Source organism: Protomyctophum parallelum (assembly GCF_964188405.1).
Source record: "Protomyctophum parallelum genome assembly, chromosome: 12".
In the NCBI taxonomy this organism is placed as follows: Eukaryota; Metazoa; Chordata; class Actinopteri; order Myctophiformes; family Myctophidae; genus Protomyctophum; species Protomyctophum parallelum.
The window spans coordinates 51,213,284-51,233,573 of NC_139712.1; the positions used below are offsets into that span (position 1 = coordinate 51,213,284).

The following is a 20,290-nucleotide window of genomic DNA, read 5'->3' on the forward strand; positions in this document are numbered from 1 at the left end:
ACCCATCTGAGTCTGCCTCCTCCTGTTCCTGCTCCCCCATGATGCACTGCTCCTGCTCAGCCAACCACGGGACGCAGGCTGGGACCTCATATACACGCGTGCACACACACACACACACACACACACACACACACACACACACACACACACACACACACACACACACACACACACACACACACACACACACACACACACACACACACACACACACACACACACACACACACACACACACACACACACACACACCAAGGGATGGAGATAGAGCTTTTATGGGGGCGGCCCGTTTGGCAAAGAGGATAAACAACAGCTCATTAGGCATGTTTGTGTGCACGCATGTTTGTGTGCACGCATGTGCGTGCGTGCGTGCGTGCGTGCGTGCGTGTGTGAATTCCGAGACTTGACTGTCTCTACTGCCATGCTAACAGGGCCCTCGGCGAGGCCTGCTATACCGCTATACGAGAACTCAGCTGATAGGATCGGATCGCAAACTAATGATCACATGTTATCCACTAGAAAGGACATGAATGATCACGCAACAATGGCTGGGAGGATAATGGATCCACACTGCCAGACTGCCAGTATAGACACACACACACACACACACACACACACACACACACACACATAAACACAGACACACGTCTCTAAAAACGACACTGGGGCATGTAGCCAGTGGCGTGCACAGATAGACACTAGGGGGTGCTAGAGCACCCCTTGCCCTTTTGGCAATTTTGCTCTTAAAAACAAAAACGAAAAAACAAACAAAAAACGTTATTTTTTTTTCCTTAATTTGTAGTGTGTGGCCATGCGGTGACATTGATCAAATCTTGATTAAAAAAACGCTTCTACTATATTATTTAGGCCCCCACAATCTATAAAGCTATGTTTCTATGTCAGTGGTTCTTCGATAAAAAAGAAAATAGCAGACCTACAAGCTCGTAGCGCGCCACTCGGTGGCGCGCTATGAGCTTGTAGATCTGCTATTTTCTTTATTTTTCAATAGCTAAAGCACCAAAATGCGCTGCACAAGGTGCCCTTTTTTTCACTTGAGCACCTGCCCCTCTAAATGTCTGTGCACGCCACTGCATGTAGCCTAGTCTCAGCCTCAGGCTGGTTTGTGATGTCACGCACGCACGCACATCTCCATTCATACCTAAGAACAGCGTATTACTGGATGACGGTATGATTGACCCGTACCACGAGCCGCCTGCCATACACTGTGACTGTACAATATGGTTCCTATGCAGGGCAGTCACTCGCCCACTCACCCATAGCGTACAGTACAGTGTCTTTGCTGCAGGCGCTCCATTTCTCCCTCTTCGACCCATCCTCGCACTTTGGCCTCGCAGTCTATTTCAGGGACGTTTTCAGACCGAGGGTCCCTTCGGCCTTCGCTGAGAGACAGAGATGAAGCAGGGACCTCCTACCCACTACGTACAGCATTATATTGAATGCAGCTTAAACGTTGTCATAGATCCCATGGAGTTGCTTCACAACGCTATATCGTCAGCGTTGTCGGAACTATAGTTTGTTTCTTTTCTATTTTTATGTTGGATTCACGTTAACGTGTTTTTTTAGACCACTAAAACCCTCAAATCGTGTCAATACTTCCCCTCTACACAAAATCTCCTTTTCGGAATAATCGATTTCATCTTATATCTTTCCCCCCGGAATAGGGATGCTAGGTTTAGGAATAGGGATGCTAGGTTTAGGAATAGGGATGCTAGGTTTACAGTAGTAAAAAAAAGAAAAAGGTTCCAGTCACACAATCTTTTTGTGTGACTGGACCATAGTACCGACTGGTACCGTAGTGCCTCTGAGGACTACCCCTAGGGGTCCCGGACCCCCTGCTGAATGGTCCCATGGTCTATTTAACTCGGTGTCTCATCATGCCTCGGTTCTGTGCCCCTCCCCCCTTCCCCCCACCCTCTATCTCTCTTTCATCCTATACCCTTACATCACGCCATCTCTCGCCCGTCTCCCCTGGCTCCGATGTTAATGCACTCCCAATATAGGCTGTCCATTAGGCGTCGCACGCCGCCGAGCCATGCGCATTCACCAGCGCCGTCCGAAAGTCACGCACGCATGCTGCAGATGAGCTCACATTGCAGGCAGATTGCAGACTCCTTCACATCTCCTCAGAGGGGGATACATCGCGTGTGATTAATTTAAATTATGTGAGGAATGTAAAAAGAAAATAAATTAAAAGAGAAGCCTGATTTATACTTGGGGTCACGTGCCGCGGTGTCGCGCAAATTTCCGAAATGATCTACGCAAGTTCACAACGCGTCGCTCTGCACTCTGCGTCATGAACTTGTAGATTGTGAATCTTTAGTGCGGGGAGTATATAAATTAAACATGAGTGTGAGCGTGTGTGTGTGTGTGAGCCGAAACTTCTTGTTGCGTGGAAATGTCCACTTCATGCAAATGAGATCACGGAGATGAGCGGGGGGGGGGGGGGGGATGCACTGTGATACATCGTATCATACGGGGGGGGGGGGGGGGTGCACTGTGATACATCGGTGCATTCAAACTCACTCATGCAAAGTACACGCTTCGTATACGAGCTTCAACAGCTTCAAAGACCCTCTCCCTAGACAGACACACACACACACACACACACACACACACACACACACACACACACACACACACGCACACACACACAGACACGCACGCACAGACACACGCACTCGTCTCTGCAAGAAAGTCTCCATTTGTGAATTACTGTCAAACTAACTGTCAAAAGGGAAAAGATTCATTTAAAGTGAGACATCTCTCGGTATCTCCCATTATCTCCATCCGGGCCCCGTCACACAGGCACACAGAGTGAACCCACTAATACTCTCCAAGTGGGCTCTTTCTCCACCGCCGAGGCGTCAGTATAAGACTCCATTTCTTTGCCTTTTCGACTGAACAAAAAAAAATAAAGTTTGCTTTTATATTATCTCCGCCGAGACACATTCGCACGGCAACTCCCGCTCACCTGACATCCGTTTCCATCTCAAAACTTTCTAGGCTTCTTCAGAATCGCCTCTCATGTGACGCCCGAGGGCGAGAGAGAGAGAGAGAGAGAGAGAGAGAGAGAGAGAGAGTGAAGAGAATAGGAAGATACTTAGGGGGACCTCTACAGTGTTTGTGAAGCATGCATTTGTTGGTGATGAAATGTGAGAGAGCTCTCTCAGGGGCCATCTCGAGAAGATTAATACATTTTGTTGCAACGTGGAGAAAGTGTGCCAGCTATCATCATGAGAGGAGCAGGGAGAGAGAGAGAGAGAGAGAGAGAGAGAGAGAGAGAGAGAGAAGACTGAGCTGCGTGCTGGTTGGTTGGGGGAGGCTCTGCCTCCTGACGAAAGGGGCCTGGAGCTCAGCGCAATGGGCGGGCGAGCGAGGGGCGTCAAGGGAGGGGATACGCTGCGTGCCAACTCCTAAGTGCGGCTGGCACTCAGAGATAATGAAGAGCGATGCCGGGGCGGTGGAGGGCCGAGGGGAGGCAGGACGGGCCTGACACCTGGACCGCGGAGGACGCGCCGCCACACCGCCCGCCATGCCAATAGAGCTGATTGCATGTCATCCCGGGTGCCCAACCCCGCGGCTATAGAATTTACACCTTACATTTGCTAATCAAGCACACTTGTGTGCGTGCGTGCGTGCGTGCGTGCGTGCGTGCGTGCGTGCGTGCGTGCGTGCGTGCGTGCGTGCGTGCGTGCGTGCGTGCGTGCGTGCGTGCGTGCGTGCATGCGTGCGTGCGTGCGTGCGTGCGTGCTAATGAACATGTCCACTTCATGTTAAGTAAAGTATGTATGAGTATGCTTGTGGATTCACGTGTGCATGTGCACACGTGGTTATGTGTGTGTGTGTGTGTGTGTGTGTGAGAGAGGGGGGGGGGGTAATTAGTGGGTTTTTATCACGCTGTGGGATGCAACTACAATCGGGGGAAAAAAGGCGCTAACGCGCCGACAGCGACAGATAAGCGAGCTCTCCGACTTCCCCTCAATCATGACCCTTCACAGCACAAGTTGTTGTCTTTATTGTTCATTACTGAGGGCGTGTGCCGCGATACGCACGCTAATCCCATTAAGCTTATCCGCACAAAAACAACTTACGGGGACGATGATAACGGACCGCGCCCGCCTCCAAACCTTTAATATATGCCATATTAAAATGAGCACAGAGTACAAAATAATTAATGTGTCTGCCCTTGTTAATTCCCCCTCCCCCGGTGAGAACAGGTTCAGCAATGTGCTCCCTTGTCAGCCCTTAATTTAAACCCCCTAAGGTTGTTTATTTTCATCTTGCTGGGTTCTCCTCTGCATATTATAATTATGACACAAGGTGAGCACTGTGGATATAGGTGCAGTGTGAGTGTTAAATCAATAAGAGAATTCTCATAAGCTGTACAGAATAGTGGCAACCGTCTGAGTTTGCATAAAGCAGCCAAGGGTTTTCGACGGGCCGAGGAGCCCTTACTGTGGCTGAGACTAGGGATGCACCGATCCGATACTCGTATCGGAGATCGGCGCCGATCCAGGCTAAAATTCTAGATCGGGTATCGGATCGGTGGCCGATCCATTATCCGATCCGATCCGATCCGATCCGATCCGATCCGATCCGATCCGATCCGATCCGATCCGATCCGATAATTATGTGTAATTACAGTATGAAAACAACTCTACCTCCTCTGTGACACAGCAGTGTAGTATTGACAGTATAACATGTGGAATGCAGCCAGGCTAGCCTGCGCACACATTAACCTGGTCTAATTGTTGCACAGTTATTTAATAAATAATTCAGTGCATTTATATCTGTGTTTGTTACATTTTGTTTTACAAAGTTGGGAAAGTAATGTTTAAGTCAAGCCTTGATGTTGCCTTACACAAAATAATGATTCCAGACTCCACACAGTGAGGCATACGTTTCTTTGTGGGGGGTATCGGATCGGTACTCTGTATCGGCAGATACTGGACCCCCATGTATCGAAAATCGGTATCGAATGCCAAAAAGCCGGATCGGTGCATCCCTAGCTGAGACTGAGGGGAAGCATGCAGGGCTCCCTGCTTCATCTACATATTGGATTCATGTTATATGTTTGATTTCAGACATTTGATTTAACTAGGCCTATACTTAACCCATTTTGGTCTTAGCATCATGTTATGCTTTAGCTATTGAAAAATAGCAGACTATTTGAAAAATCAAAGAACGACTGCCATAGAAACATAGCTTTTTCAGAAAACTGTCAGTATAAACCTGAGCTTTGGGCTCTGTACTTGGTCTGCTGTTTTTTCACCCTGTACACCTAAACCTCTTAGTCTTGCAGGAATGTACTTTTTCCTTGAAGCTTTGATCTTCTTGTACTACACAAGATACAAGCAAGTGGGGACCCATTAAGCCACTCGTGTCTGTTTCTGTGTCCTTAAAAATATGTCTGCTCAAAAAAAAACATCACAACATGTAAAATATGTGCACGAAAAACCTAGGCTTTCTCAACCACCATGACAGATAATACCAAATCCCGACATGAAATACAGCAAATTCCCAATAAACACTTTCTGCACGCTATCCAACATCCAATATTTCATCCACTGCAAGGGATTTATATCCGAAGAACAGTACTGTATATGGCTGTGGAAAATAAAATAACGCTGGTTAACAAAATGCTGAACGTGTTCGGGTGGGAAGAATGCCATGCACACGACTATGTATGAATAAAACATTGTCTGACATTGTCTGCCTGGAATATGCCTTGGGGAGCCCAGAGGTCGATAACGCCCCCCTCCTCGAACCCCTCTCACAGGGCCGGCGTAACCCCTGATTAGAGCTGACAACATCCTGCCAACGCATTCATCTTCCATAACGCTCCAGTTGGTCCAAAAGGGACCACTGGAGTCGCATTAGCACAACGCGTTGTGAGCGTGTACATCTGCTATTTTTTCAGCAAGTGTACAATCAGCCATTACGCCGCCATCAAGGCCCGCCAGAATACAGTTTAGCCGACTAAATCATCTGTAGATTTAGTGGGACTAAAATCTTATGATATTTAGACAACTAAAACTAGACTAACACTAAAACATTCCAGGTGACTAAAATGTGACCAAAACTAAATGTGCTGTCGAAAAACAACACTGCACTGTCCTGAACATCTCACCCCATGAGACTCAACCACAGTGTCCTCATCCTGTCCTGAACATCTCACCCCATGAGACTCAACCACAGTGACCTCACCTGAACATCTCACCCCATGAGACTCAACCACAGTGTCCTCAACCTGTCCTGAACATCTCACCCCATGAGACTCAACCACAGTGACCTCAACCTGTCCTGAACATCTCACCCCATGAGACTCAACCACAGTGTCCTCAACCTGTCCTGAACATCTCACCCCATGAGACTCAACCACAGTGACCTCAACCTGTCCTGAACATCTCACCCCATGAGACTCAACCACAGTGACCTCACCTGAACATCTCACCCCATGAGACTCAACCACAGTGACCTCAACCTGTCCTGAACATCTCACCCCATGAGACTCAACCACAGTGACCTCACCTGAACATCTCACCCAATGAGACTCAACCACAGTGTCCTCATCCTGTCCTGAACATCTCACCCCATGAGACTCAACCACAGTGACCTCATCCTGTCCTGAACATCTCACCCCATGAGACTCAACCACAGTGTCCTCATCCTGTCCTGAACATCTCACCCAATGAGACTCAACCACAGTGACCTCACCTGAACATCTCACCCCATGAGACTCAACCACAGTGTCCTCATCCTGTCCTGAACATCTCACCCAATGAGACTCAACCACAGTGACCTCACCTGAACATCTCACCCCATGAGACTCAACCACAGTGACCTCACCTGAACATCTCACCCAATGAGACTCAACCACAGTGACCTCACCTGAACATCTCACCCAATGAGACTCAACCACAGTGACCTCACCTGAACATCTCACCCAATGAGGCTCAACCACAGTGACCTCACCTGAACATCTCACCCAATGAGGCTCAACCACAGTGACCTCACCTGAACATCTCACCCAATGAGGCTCAACCACAGTGACCTCACCTGAACATCTCACCCAATGAGACTCAACCACAGTGTCCTCAACCTGTCCTGAACATCTCACCCCATGAGACTCAACCACAGTGTCCTCAACCTGTCCTGAACATCTCACCCAATGAGACTCAACCACAGTGTCCTCAACCTGTCCTGAACATCTCACCCAATGAGACTCAACCACAGTGTCCTCAACCTGTCCTGAACATCTCACCCAATGAGACTCAACCACAGTGTCCTCATCCTGTCCTGAACATCTCACCCCATGAGACTCAACCACAGTGTCCTCAACCTGTCCTGAACATCTCACCCAATGAGACTCAACCACAGTGACCTCACCTGAACATCTCACCCAATGAGACTCAACCACAGTGACCTCACCTGAACATCTCACCCAATGAGACTCAACCACAGTGACCTCACCTGAACATCTCACCCAATGAGGCTCAACCACAGTGACCTCACCTGAACATCTCACCCAATGAGGCTCAACCACAGTGACCTCACCTGAACATCTCACCCAATGAGACTCAACCACAGTGACCTCACCTGAACATCTCACCCAATGAGACTCAACCACAGTGACCTCACCTGAACATCTCACCCAATGAGACTCAACCACAGTGACCTCACCTGAACATCTCACCCAATGAGGCTCAACCACAGTGACCTCACCTGAACATCTCACCCAATGAGGCTCAACCACAGTGACCTCACCTGAACATCTCACCCAATGAGACTCAACCACAGTGACCTCACCTGAACATCTCACCCAATGAGACTCAACCACAGTGACCTCACCTGAACATCTCACCCAATGAGACTCAACCACAGTGTCCTCAACCTGTCCTGAACATCTCACCCAATGAGGCTCAACCACAGTGACCTCACCTGAACATCTCAGTCCATGAGACTCAACCACAGTGACCTCACCTGAACATCTCACCCCATGAGACTCAACCACAGTGACCTCACCTGAACATCTCACCCAATGAGGCTCAACCACAGTGACCTCACCTGAACATCTCAGTCCATGAGACTCAACCACAGTGACCTCACCTGAACATCTCACCCCATGAGACTCAACCACAGTGACCTCACCTGAACATCTCACCCAATGAGGCTCAACCACAGTGACCTCACCTGAACATCTCAGTCCATGAGACTCAACCACAGTGACCTCACCTGAACATCTCACCCCATGAGACTCAACCACAGTGTCCTCAACCTGTCCTGAACATCTCACCCCATGAGACTCAACCACAGTGACCTCACCTGAACATGTCCCCGAGGCCCTTCAGCACGCCCTTCTTGGCCTTGCTCTTGTCCCTGTCTCGGTCCTTCTCCGGCTTCTTCTCCCTGACGCCGCCTTTGTCCCGGTCTTTCTTCGTGTCGTCTCTGGACGGGTCGGGCAGGATGAGGTCGGCGCTGTTGGACGTGGAGCGGGTGCTTCCCTCCGTGTCCTCGTCCACTGGGAGGGGGGGGGGGGGCATCGCAGGGACAGACGGGGTAAAGATATACACAGACAGATAAGATAAACATAACAGTGACTAATAGGACAGCTGAACAAAAAACAAACAAACTTTCATCAACCTCCTGAGATGCACACGCATGATTATTTTTACCAGAGTTGCAAAGTAACACTTCTGTCTATGAAGTAGTAAAGAAAAAAACAAGAGCTATCAATGGAATAGCTGCGTCCCGCATGGCACGGAGGCTTTGAACACAAGCACACTGAATCCATGCGCTTCATTAAAGCTGAATACATTTACTTTGAAGCTCGTCTCAGAGTCGGAGAACTTGGAGGTTATACCGTTCTCTTGAACATGCGGTATGTTCACAAGCCCGACGATGTGTTTCAAAACCTTTGCTTTTCAGGTCGGTCACAAAGGGAAAAACACGCTTGGATCATCGGAGGCGTTTCTATTTTTTTTCCTCCAAATTCGTAGAACAATCACGAGATCCAGAATTTGGATGGCGATAATGATGATACTGCTATCAATCAATGATCATCATTTTCAGTTTGAACTCAAAGCCGACCCAGACTTTCAAAAAAATTAAACCAAACTCCTTGGGTGATGCCAGGCTTGATTATACCAAAAGTTTCCATCGCATCTAATCAGGGCCGATGTGTGAAATGTAATTAATCTGTCTCTAATTATTCATTTAAATAATCTTCTAAAAAGGCCTCGGGGGGGGGGGGGTGATATGGGGGGAAGGGGGAGACTTAATTGCAAATGTGCCACGCGTTTGCAATCACTGCCGCCCTTGTCTGCTCTCTCTGCAGCATGAAGTAGGACCATACTGCTACACATACTGCCGCATTTGACAAAACAAATGTGTTTATCAGAAGAAAAACAACTAAAGCAAAAGAGCCATCATGAGTGGGGAGAGGCTGCATTCACATTTGGATCAACGGACGGTTTGTTTTCTTTCACAATCCGTCAAGTTATCTCGCCCTATCTTCCCTTTCAGCATCCCTCTCTGAAAACCTTACTGAAGAGGACTCTCGTCCGCAGAGCGCTGCGTTTGAGAGGAATAATGAGTGAGTCGCCATCTTAAGGTCTTGGATTGGGGATCGGTTTAATCACGATTTCAGGTCTGCCTGCTTATCATCCACTTAAGTGCAAAGGCGGCATAACGCAGATGTGAGCCACATCTGGCTATTACGCTCACAGAGAGTAGCACGCAGCGGTGCTAATTTGGCTATTCCGAATCCTTAATGTGGCCAAGCTGCCGATATAACACGCCAAACATTGTAATCCTGGGTTCTCTCAAAGGATTTCTGCGTGCGTAGTACAGTATGTATGCATGCATATACATAATTTTTCATTCGCTCCACTAGAACAGACCTGAATATGAGGGATTTATACGATCGCAAGTGCATTCACCATTTGACCCAAGTTATTCAAAGCATAATATTAATCTAATCAGGAAACTGCGTCTGAAGCCTGTCCTGGACGGGGTATCCGGACGTAAGCTCAAATCCATCCACCCTGAACCAGATTCAAACCCTCAACCTTCAGCTTGTGGAGCCTCGCCTTTTAACCCATTCTGAGCGGGAACGCCTTTTGGTGTTATAGCATTATGCTATGCTTAAGCTATTGAAAAATAGCAGATCTACAAGCTCGTAGCGCGCCACCGAGTGGCGCGATACGAGCTTGTAGGTCTGCTATTTATTTATTTTATGGAAGAACGACTGACATAGAAACATAGCTTTTTCAGAAAAGTGTCAGGATGTAGAAGACATTTTTAGAATCTGATCTCAGGTCAGAATGGGTTAACTTGCACCTGCAGACTTTCCACACTCTGGCATCATGCTCATGTCATAACCATATAAGGAGATCCCAATGTATGGAGTGTGTTGTAAATGGTGCATTTATATAGCGCCTTTATCCAAGGCGCTTTACAGAGATTGTGCATTACATTCACCCATTCATACACCGATGGCAGCGGAAACCATGCAAGGCACCAACTAGCACATCGGGAGCAATTAGGGGTTCAGTGTCTTGCTCAAGGACACTTCGACAGTAACTCTGGGGGAGCCCGGGTTCGAACTGGCAACCTTACGGTTACCATCCAGGCACTCTACCCCTGAGCCAGGCACTCTACCCCTGAGCCAGGCACTCTACCCCTGAGCCACCGCCGCCGCCACTGTCTAACCTCAATGTGTCAAATCACTCAGCTGCTCCATATAATATGGGCACAATTGGGGCATGCCTATAGAGTATATGGGCATAGATGACAGAGATCTCCATATACGGTATGGTGCAATAATAAGGCATACAAAGGACTAGACAGATACAGATCTCCGTATGGATACACGGTCGATGTGAGGGCTGCAGACATGAGGGCCGAACCTCTAGTGTATGAATCAAATATATAAATGTTAAATTATAAAGTCCATTCAATTATAAAAGACCCACATATCAGCTGCCAGCACCAATGGAGCTTGTGACAGACGAGTGCGAAAATTACCAGTCTCATTCCAACAAATGAAAGAAGAAGATTCTGTCCCACAGTTCAGAACAGAAAAGAATGAAAAGACAAACAGAACAGTTCGTAACAGGTTTGGGGGGAGGGGGGGGAGTGTACGGTGGGTGGGGGGGGGGGGGTAGTGTACGGTGGGTGGGTGGGTGGTGAAATACATTCTGTCGGGCGGGATATCTTGCTGGGACACATTTTCCTCCAGCGAGGCAAAGCATTCTTATTTTATGTAAATAAAAGTCCCTGGAGCAAAGGACGGGAGTAGCTTATCTGTCAACTTTGACTATTAACCTCAGTGACGAGCGCAGACCGGCTGCTTTTATCTAAATTGAAAAACAGAGTTATTTGAATATCATGGCGGGTGGGGAGGGGCGGGGGGGGGAGGGGCGGGGGGAGAGAGAAAAACGGCTGCTTTCCCCATTTTTCGTTGCCGAGATAAGGACGCGTTTAGCAGCCTGCCGACAGAGCTTATGAGAACAAAGTGTTTCGAGCGAATAATTCCCTCTTTTTCAAATGCCCCCCCACCCTCCCCCCCTTGTCCCGTGTTTTAATGGAATCCTTTAATGGAAGATGGAAATATATATCTGGCGATTAGGCCTGTGGTGTTGCTGTGTTATTACCTGTCACCAGACGTAAGACACCTGTCTCTCCAGACCCGCGGTATGTCTTTTTTTTCTTCCTTTTTGGCCACCAAGCGCCTCACAGAGACAGATACTGTATGCACTACCACCACTCCCTCAAAGAGGAAGGAAGGAATGAACGTGTTCTTTTCAGATGGCGCTCCTCACAATGTGAATTCAGTAAGACCTGAGGCCGATTCTACCAAATCTCTACCGAATCCTAACAAGTTTCTGTGTCGGTGGTGCTCACCCCCCCCCCCAGGAACCTCCTGAAGCAAAGTTTTGAGTTAGAAATGTGCGCTTTAAAAGATTCAACAAGATTTGCACAAAAATAGCAGACCTATAGCTCATAGCACGGCACAAGGTGACGCACTATGAGCTTGTATATCGGGAAATCTTTGGTTAAAAAGAATTGTGGTTAAAATAATTGTGACACGAGTATATTAACACAGATGCTTTCCCCGGTGTTGATGGGGTTAAAAAGCTATTTCTTGCCTCCGTTGCATCCCGATACACAACAAAACCAGAAGGAAAGATTACCTGCGCCGGATGCATGCCGACATGCTGTGGCACGGACCGTCTGTTTGTCTCCTTTATGCTTTAAGTCTTTATAAACGCTATTCCTCACACGCTGCATAGCAACACCAGACACCCAGGGATAAGATAAAGAGCCGTGGCTTATGTTGGTAAACATACCGTAAGTCAAGTGTACGTTTTCCTGTTGGTTGGGTGCAGTCAGTTGGAATTCATGGCGGTGCACTTTAAAGTGGCTCCAAACCCCGGGGAGAACACGTTGTCTCTGTCTCCAACAATTCTACTCCACGTTAACTCTTTGAATATTAATGAGACTGTAATCTAGATGCTTATTGTCGATGTGATCTCATACAACAACAAGGCGAGCCTCTCTCCAGTAAGAGGGAGTCCCTAACCTACTTTAGTTGGGGGTGAATCTTTTCATAATTGAGAGGCCTCAAAGGGAAGCAGAGTTGGCCTATATTAATCTGCCTGAAATATACATGAAGCACTACTATAATGTACGTCATTAAAAACGGAACCAGCATTTTTCACGGCATGTCAATCTTTCCTTGCATGTTATTATAGCCATCGGGCTCATTATTGATAATGCAACTGAAAGGGGCCGCGTCCTCAGAGAGAGAGAGCCTTTTGAGTCTGCTATGCATCGCAATGGTGTTTCTATGGTGCGCTACTCTTCTCAGCGCCGAGCAACGCGCTCCCGACATGCCCTGCATTTTTTGGGGCGCGGAAAGGCTCGGAGAGGAGCGCTGGACTGGTCTTTTATTTGTCTGACAACCCAGTAATGTACGACCCGACACTGAATCACAACCATGAGCAGGGCCGTCATTTGGGGCTGGCAATTGCTAGCCTGGTTAATAAACCAGACCGAATCAGCCGTTGGCAAAAAAAGAATTGCCTGCCGGCGGATTACGGTCTGGAGAGGCTCAATTGTACGCCCATTTCCTACACCAGAGAAATGGGGCGGCCAATCGGGACACGGTATGCAATATGGGCGGGCTTTGGTACAGTGACTTTCAATGCTTGAGACCTTTGACTGACAGTAGCTCTGACCAATTGCGTCAAAGAGAAAATGTTTCAACCCGTCCCCGTGGAAATGAAATCCAAGCTGAGCCTCCCCAGACTAATATCCCGCGGTCCGTGCGATATTAGTCTGGTTTATTAACCAGGCTAGGCAATTGCCACCCCATAGTATTCACATTTAATCCATTGTGCATATTGTCCCCAAATCTGAATTGTTTTTGCAGATTAATCTTTTTTTTGTTTTCATCGCAATGGATGCCAAGTCCATCGACATGTCACACGTGTTTTAGATAAGCGTTGTATGCAACCATTAATTTATTAACTACTTTCAACGCGGCAGCCCTATGTTTGGGAATATCATTATTCCCAAACTATTCCCTTTACTCTTTTCGCTATTTTAGACGTGGGGACATTATATCTACGGACATTGTATCCAAAGCGCTCCTCAGCTCAAAGTGCGTTCTTTGTGGACAAGGCCCCTAATCGCAGTAACTACATAAGTGTACGCTAGTGCATTTGTACCCAAACATTTTATCTTGATACTAAACAGTGATCTAGTGCAGGCGGCTGGCTGGCTGGCTGGCTGGCCACTCACATGTCTCCATGCTGTTGTCCTCGGCTCCGGCGGTGGCGGTGGCGGTGGCGGCGATCATGCCACACTTGTCGTACGACTTATCGATGGCGGCCCGGAAGCTCTCGTTGCAGCCGCGGCCCCGCACGATGTGGGGCCGCGGCCGGTGGACGTTGACGTCGCCGTTGAACGTGACCTCGGCGAGCGCCGTCTGGAGGCTCTCCAGGGAACTGGACTTTTTGAGGCCCAACGACGGCCCGACGTCCTGCGGCGTGTGACCTAGGGGAGGAGGAGACAGTGTGAGGAGACAGTGTGTTACCTAGGAGAGGAGGAGACAGTGTGAGGAGACAGCGCATGTTACCTAGGAGAGGAGGAGACAGTGTGACGGACCACGCGTCAAACACACTGTGGTGGAAGAGGTGCTCGCATGTTTTATTTAACCCATTCTGACCGGGCACCCATTTTGGTGTCAGCATCATGTTATGCTTTAGCTATTTAAAAATAGCAGATCTACAAGCTCATATCGCGCCACCGAGTGGCGCGATACGAGCTTGTAGGTCTGCTATTTTTTGAAAAATCGAAGAACGACTGACATTTTTAGAATCTGATCTCAGATCAGAATGGGTTCATCAGACCAGTGTGTGTCCAGTGGAAAACCTCGTATGAATCTGATTTCAGGTCAGATTCGAAGGGCGTGCAAGTGACATCATCATTAATCATACCTAGCTAGGTATGACACAGTATAGGAATTCCTACTGTGTGGCAAAAATAACTACTTTCTGGCACTCCAGACTCCAAACAGAAAATGCATCTGATTGCATTAAATTACATTAAACTCACAAGTTCTGTATTCAAAATTTGCTTGGTTAAAAGTACAAAAGCCCTCTTTATGCAGAATGTACCATTTTGCAAATTTTCCGAATGTATAAAAAGCATCACATCGCTACGCGTTGTGTGAGCTTGTAGATCTGCTATTTTCAAACCTCCAAAAATATCTATAGGAGGCGGAAATGGTTACTGGTTAGTGTATATGTTTTGTAATATTAATGTAAATATACAAAGTAACTAGTAATTAATACATTTTAAAATAATTGTACAATAAAAGTACCATATCTGCGGCTGAGATGGTACATTATGTAGATAGTTACGTTCCACCCCTGTAAACACACTGTATCAAGTTCAAGATCGCACAGATTATGCGTCAATGCATCATTCAGGCTTGGCTAGTTTCCTACAGTATACATGAATGATGTAACATGGTGCATGCGGTGCATGCTTGCCTAAGACAGTACAGTACCACAATTAACTTTAGAAAACAAATGATGCCACTCCATAGTCAATGAGGTGTGAAGAGTATTATATATTTGCTTGGCGGAGAAGATAATTCAGCCTTTGTCTGCGCGTTAACAAATGAAGGCGGGTGAAACATTTATGCATATAAATGGAACACCACCGAAGACAATGTGCAATGTACTGTACCCGGTTGGCAGAATGATCATGTTATGAAGAAATATAATGTCTTTAAAATAAAAACTAATAAGACGATGGGTCACGTATGTGCGTATAGTTCACAGGTGGCCACAGATGAAAGGGGTAATAATGAGTGATGTTGAGCACAAGATAGAAAAAATAGAGCCTTTAGCCTAAACAAAGATTCTGACCATTCAAATCCACAGCTGGGCCTTTTACTTGCCAGCCAAGGATCTCACACCTGTATTAATTCATTCAGTGATTTCTAAGGCCTTTGTAATGTGCTGCGGGCGTCAATCACCCTTCAGACAAAGAACTGAAGTCTTCTTTGTGAACTCAAGTAGAGATGTGAGATGGCAGATAGCACAGTAACATGCGGGTAGGATCACGTGGTTATCTAATATCTACTGCAGCGGCATGGGCAAGTCAGCTATAGCTCAAGTAGTACTGTAAGTAAGTAAGCAAGCCTTGCCGAGCCATGAGGCCCATAGGGCAGGAGCCTATCTCCTGTTTCTGTAGCCATGATGCCCATAGGGGCAGGAGCCTATCTCCTGTTTCTGTAGCCATGATGCCCATAGGGGCAGGAGCCTATCTCCTGTTTCTGTAGCCATGATGCCCATAGGGGCAGGAGCCTATCTCCTGTTTCTGTAGCCATGAGGCCCATAGGGCAGGAGCCTATCTCCTGTTTCTGTAGCCATGAGGCCCATAGGGCAGGAGCCTATCTCCTGTTTCTGTAGCCATGAGGCCCATAGGGCAGGAGCCTATCTCCTGTTTCTGTAGCCATGAGGCCCATAGGGCAGGAGCCTATCTCCTGTTTCTGTAGCCATGAGGCCCATAGGGCAGGAGCCTATCTCCTGTTTCTGTAGCCATGAGGCCCATAGGGCAGGAGCCTATCTCCTGTTTCTTTAGCCATGAGGCCCATAGGGCAGGAGCCTATCTCCTGTTTCTGTAGCCATGAGGCCCATAGGGCAGGAGCCTATCTCCTGTTTCTGTAGCCATGATGCCCATAGGGGCAGGAGCCTATCTCCTGTTTCTGTAGCCATGAGGCCCATAGGGCAGGAGCCTATCTCCTGTTTCTGTAGCCATGAGGCCCATAGGGCAGGGGCCTATCTCCTGTTTCTGTAGCCATGAGGCCCATAGGGCAGGAGCCTATCTCCTGTTTCTGTAGCCATGAGGCCCATAGGGCAGGAGCCTATCTCCTGTTTCTGTAGCCATGAGGCCCATAGGGCAGGAGCCTATCTCCTGTTTCTGTAGCCGCATGAGGCCCATAGGGCAGGAGCCTATCTCCTGTTTCTGTAGCCATGAGGCCCATAGGGCAGGAGCCTATCTCCTGTTTCTGTAGCCATGAGGCCCATAGGGGCAGGAGCCTATCTCCTGTTTCTGTAGCCATGAGGCCCATAGGGGCAGGAGCCTATCTCCTGTTTCTGTAGCCATGAGGCCCATATGGGCAGGAGCCTATCTCCTGTTTCTGTAGCCATGAGGCCCATAGGGGCAGGAGCCTATCTCCTGTTTCTGTAGCCATGAGGCCCATAGGAGCAGGAGCCTGTCTCCTGTTTCTGTAGCCATGAGGCCCATAGGGGCAGGAGCCTATCTCCTGTTTCTGTAGCCATGAGGCCCATAGGGGCAGGAGCCTATCTCCTGTTTCTGTAGCCATGAGGCCCATAAGGGCAGGAGCCTATCTCCTGTTTCTGTAGCCATGAGGCCCATAGGGCAGGAGCCTATCTCCTGTTTCTGTAGCCATGAGGCCCATAGGGGCAGGAGCCTATCTCCTGTTTCTGTAGCCATGAGGCCCATAGGGCAGGAGCCTGTCTCCTGTTTCTGTAGCCATGAGGCCCATAGGGCAGGAGCCTATCTCCTGTTTCTGTAGCCATGAGGCACTGCCCCCTTATAGGTCCATTTCTATTGGTCAACTGCCCCCTTACAGGTCCATTTCTATTGGTCAACTGCCCCCTTATAGGTCCATTTCTATTGGTCAACTGCCCCCTTATAGGTCCATTTCTATTGGTCAACTGCCCCCTTACAGGTCCATTTCTATTGGTCAACTGCCCCCTTACAGGTCCATTTCTATTGGTCAACTGCCCCCTTATAGGTCCATTTCTATTGGTCAACTGCCCCCTTATAGGTCCATTTCTATTGGTCAACTGCCCCCTTACAGGTCCATTTCTATTGGTCAACTGCCCCCTTACAGGTCCATTTCTATTGGTCAACTGCCCCCTTACAGGTCCATTTATATTGGCCAACTGCCCCCTTACAGGTCCATTTATATTGGCCAACTGCCCCCTTACAGGCCCATTTATATTGGCCAACTGCCCCCTTACAGGTCCATTTCTATTGGTCAACTGTCCCCTTACAGGCCCATTTATATTGGCCAACTGCCCCCTTACAGGTCCATTTCTATTGGTCAACTGTCCCCTTACAGGTCCATTTCTATTGGCCAACAGGTCCATTTCTATTGGTCAACTGTCCCCTTACAGGTCCATTTCTATTGGCCAACAGGTCCATTTCTATTGGTCAACTGCCCCCTTACAGGTCCATTTCTACATTCTCACAGTTATTAACTCTCTTAATAATCACGCGGTCACGGTAACGGTCTCTCTTTACTCAGTGAGAACAAAGACCACCCATAGAGTCAGACGACATACCGTTCGTTGCTCATGGGCCAAAAGAGCGACAGCGACACAAAATGGGTGACACCCATTTAATTCATTTCAGTAGAGGTACACGCCACGCAATGTGTATCAATTATGCAAAGTAAATGCAATTAAAATGCAAATGATAAACAAACATAACACAAATGACAGGCTGTCACAACTCAAATGGCTTCTCTTGTGCCTTGGGCAATTAGAGCCACCCGTGTTTGTTTATCACCCATGTAAGACAATGTACACTCCCAGAAATGGGGGGGGGGGTCCTGGCGCTATAGGTGATGAGACAGGCTGTGTAGATCAAGCCCCCCAGGACCCTCCCGGGATTATTGGAGGCATAGAAGCCTGGTGGCCAAATCTAGTATTGCAAGACTTCCGCATTTAGAGCACTATACTGTGCAAGCTTCTATCGTCTGAAATGCTAGTGCGCTCTGCTCTATAATTGACTCCAACGCTGGAGCCAAACCAGGAAGTATTTCCGGGTGCTTCGTGTATAATGCGCTGGTGAGCAACTTCATTGAAATGAATAGGTGGGCTGGGCGTGCATAGGGCCATCCGTTCTGTATATTATAAGATGGCCGAATGTTGAAGAGTCAACTTCACAATAGTTGCTGGAGGCTGGGGTGTGTGAGTGTTACTAGTTACTGTTTAGGCTACAGCCTATACGTAAAGTGCAATGGACTCAGGTACAGGTTCTGGTGGTGGTGGGGACCAAGCCAGCTGCTTGATTTTGAAGGCAAGCGAAAGCTTCCAATTGTAAACTTTGGCCATAGGTGAGAGTTGATAGTACAGATGCATTCGCTTTTAGCAGTGTGTGTTGAGACACAGACAGACAGACAGACAGACAGACAGACAGACAGACAGACAGACAGACAGACAGACAGACAGACAGACAGACAGACAGACAGACAGACAGACAGAGCTCCATTGTCTCTTCTTCTATGAGTCCACCCCCGCAGAACCCCGTCCACATGCGTGCATGCGTGTGGGCTGCTGTTTTTTTTACATGTGTGACTGCACTTGGTGTAAGCATGCAGCAGCCGCGCCTCCCACACCACTTCTTATTGGTTGTCCCCGAGAATGTTGTTGAATGTCTCGTCTCTACTTTCAGACACACGCGAGTGCACACACACACACGCACACGCACACACACGCGCACGCACACACACACACACACACACACACACACACACACACACACACACACACACACACACACGTAACTATAATTGTGAGGACATTAGCATTTTAGGACTACGATTTTATTCATGTAGAAATCTTTTACAATTATTAACCGTAAGCCTAAAAAGAGGACTAGAAAAACAGTCCTCACCATGTCCATTTCAGGCGCACACACACAGACACACACACACACACACACACACACACACACACACACACGCCATGCTGGTGTCAACCGTCATCACTAAGGCCCCCTGACTTGTTTGAAGGGCTCTAAATGGAGCGTGGAACCTTTGGCTGCTGGTTTCACGCCGGCAGCAGATCTCTGGGTGGAATAAGGACCACACGTCGTCCAAACACAGATTAGGCTGAGAAAATAAACCCCCATCACTGGAAGAAAACAATGACCAAATCTCTTGGCCTTTTTTCATTGAATTACCCCCTCTTGAAACAAACGTGTACTTTCCATAAAAGAGACACACAGAGAGCTACTGTATTCTATTCCCAGACTGGGGTCATTATTACGTAAGAAAGAGGCAATCAGCTTAGACGTACTTATTGTGACTGAGCTTGCAGTTTGGAACCGAGTCAAGCTAAATGTAATGCCCGTATATACAATTCCAAGACGCTTGTCAGGGTGGAGGAGGGGTCCTCGGTTAAGATATTATTATTTTGGGGGGGGTCGCAGCCTTAAGTTAAGTTTGGGAACCCTTGGTAGGACATAGGTTTTTTTTTAACGGCTATAGCAGTAATTCAACTATTTTAATTTCAAGGGCCGTCCAGCATGTGACATGTATGTCCCGAATCTGACACCATGTTGATCTCTGTGATCTCTGAAAGTGTACAAATAGAACCAAATGGACCCGTTAGGTTCCATTTGTACACTCTCAGAGTTACAGACACACAAGGGTATATTTGGTTCCTATTAACCCATTTTGGGCGGGAACCCCTTTTGGTGTTAGGCTGTTAGCATTATGCTATGCTTTAGCTATTGAAAAATAGCAGATCTACAAGCTCATATCGCGCCACCGAGTGGCGCGCTACGAGCTTGTAGGTCTGCTATTTTTGAAAAATCGAAGAACGACTGACATAGAAACATAGCTTTTTCCACTTTTTAACTATCAATTATTTGGCTGGGGGACCCCCTGGAACCACCTCAAGGACCCCTGGAGGTCCCCAGGACCCCC

General features: G+C 47.9%; 1 pseudogene across 1 annotated transcript in view; it reads right to left on the bottom strand.

The window, feature by feature from the left end:
• The window catches only part of LOC310867706 (partitioning defective 3 homolog), a 656,686-nt pseudogene that overhangs the window by 45,746 nt on the left and 590,650 nt on the right, over positions 1 to 20,290 (bottom strand). Inside the window, exons 19-20 of the transcript XR_014571073.1 lie at positions 13,831 to 14,085; positions 8,347 to 8,542 (exon numbers count right to left, since the gene is read on the bottom strand). The product of XR_014571073.1 is annotated as a partitioning defective 3 homolog (transcript). The remainder of the gene's footprint in view (positions 1 to 8,346; positions 8,543 to 13,830; positions 14,086 to 20,290) is intronic.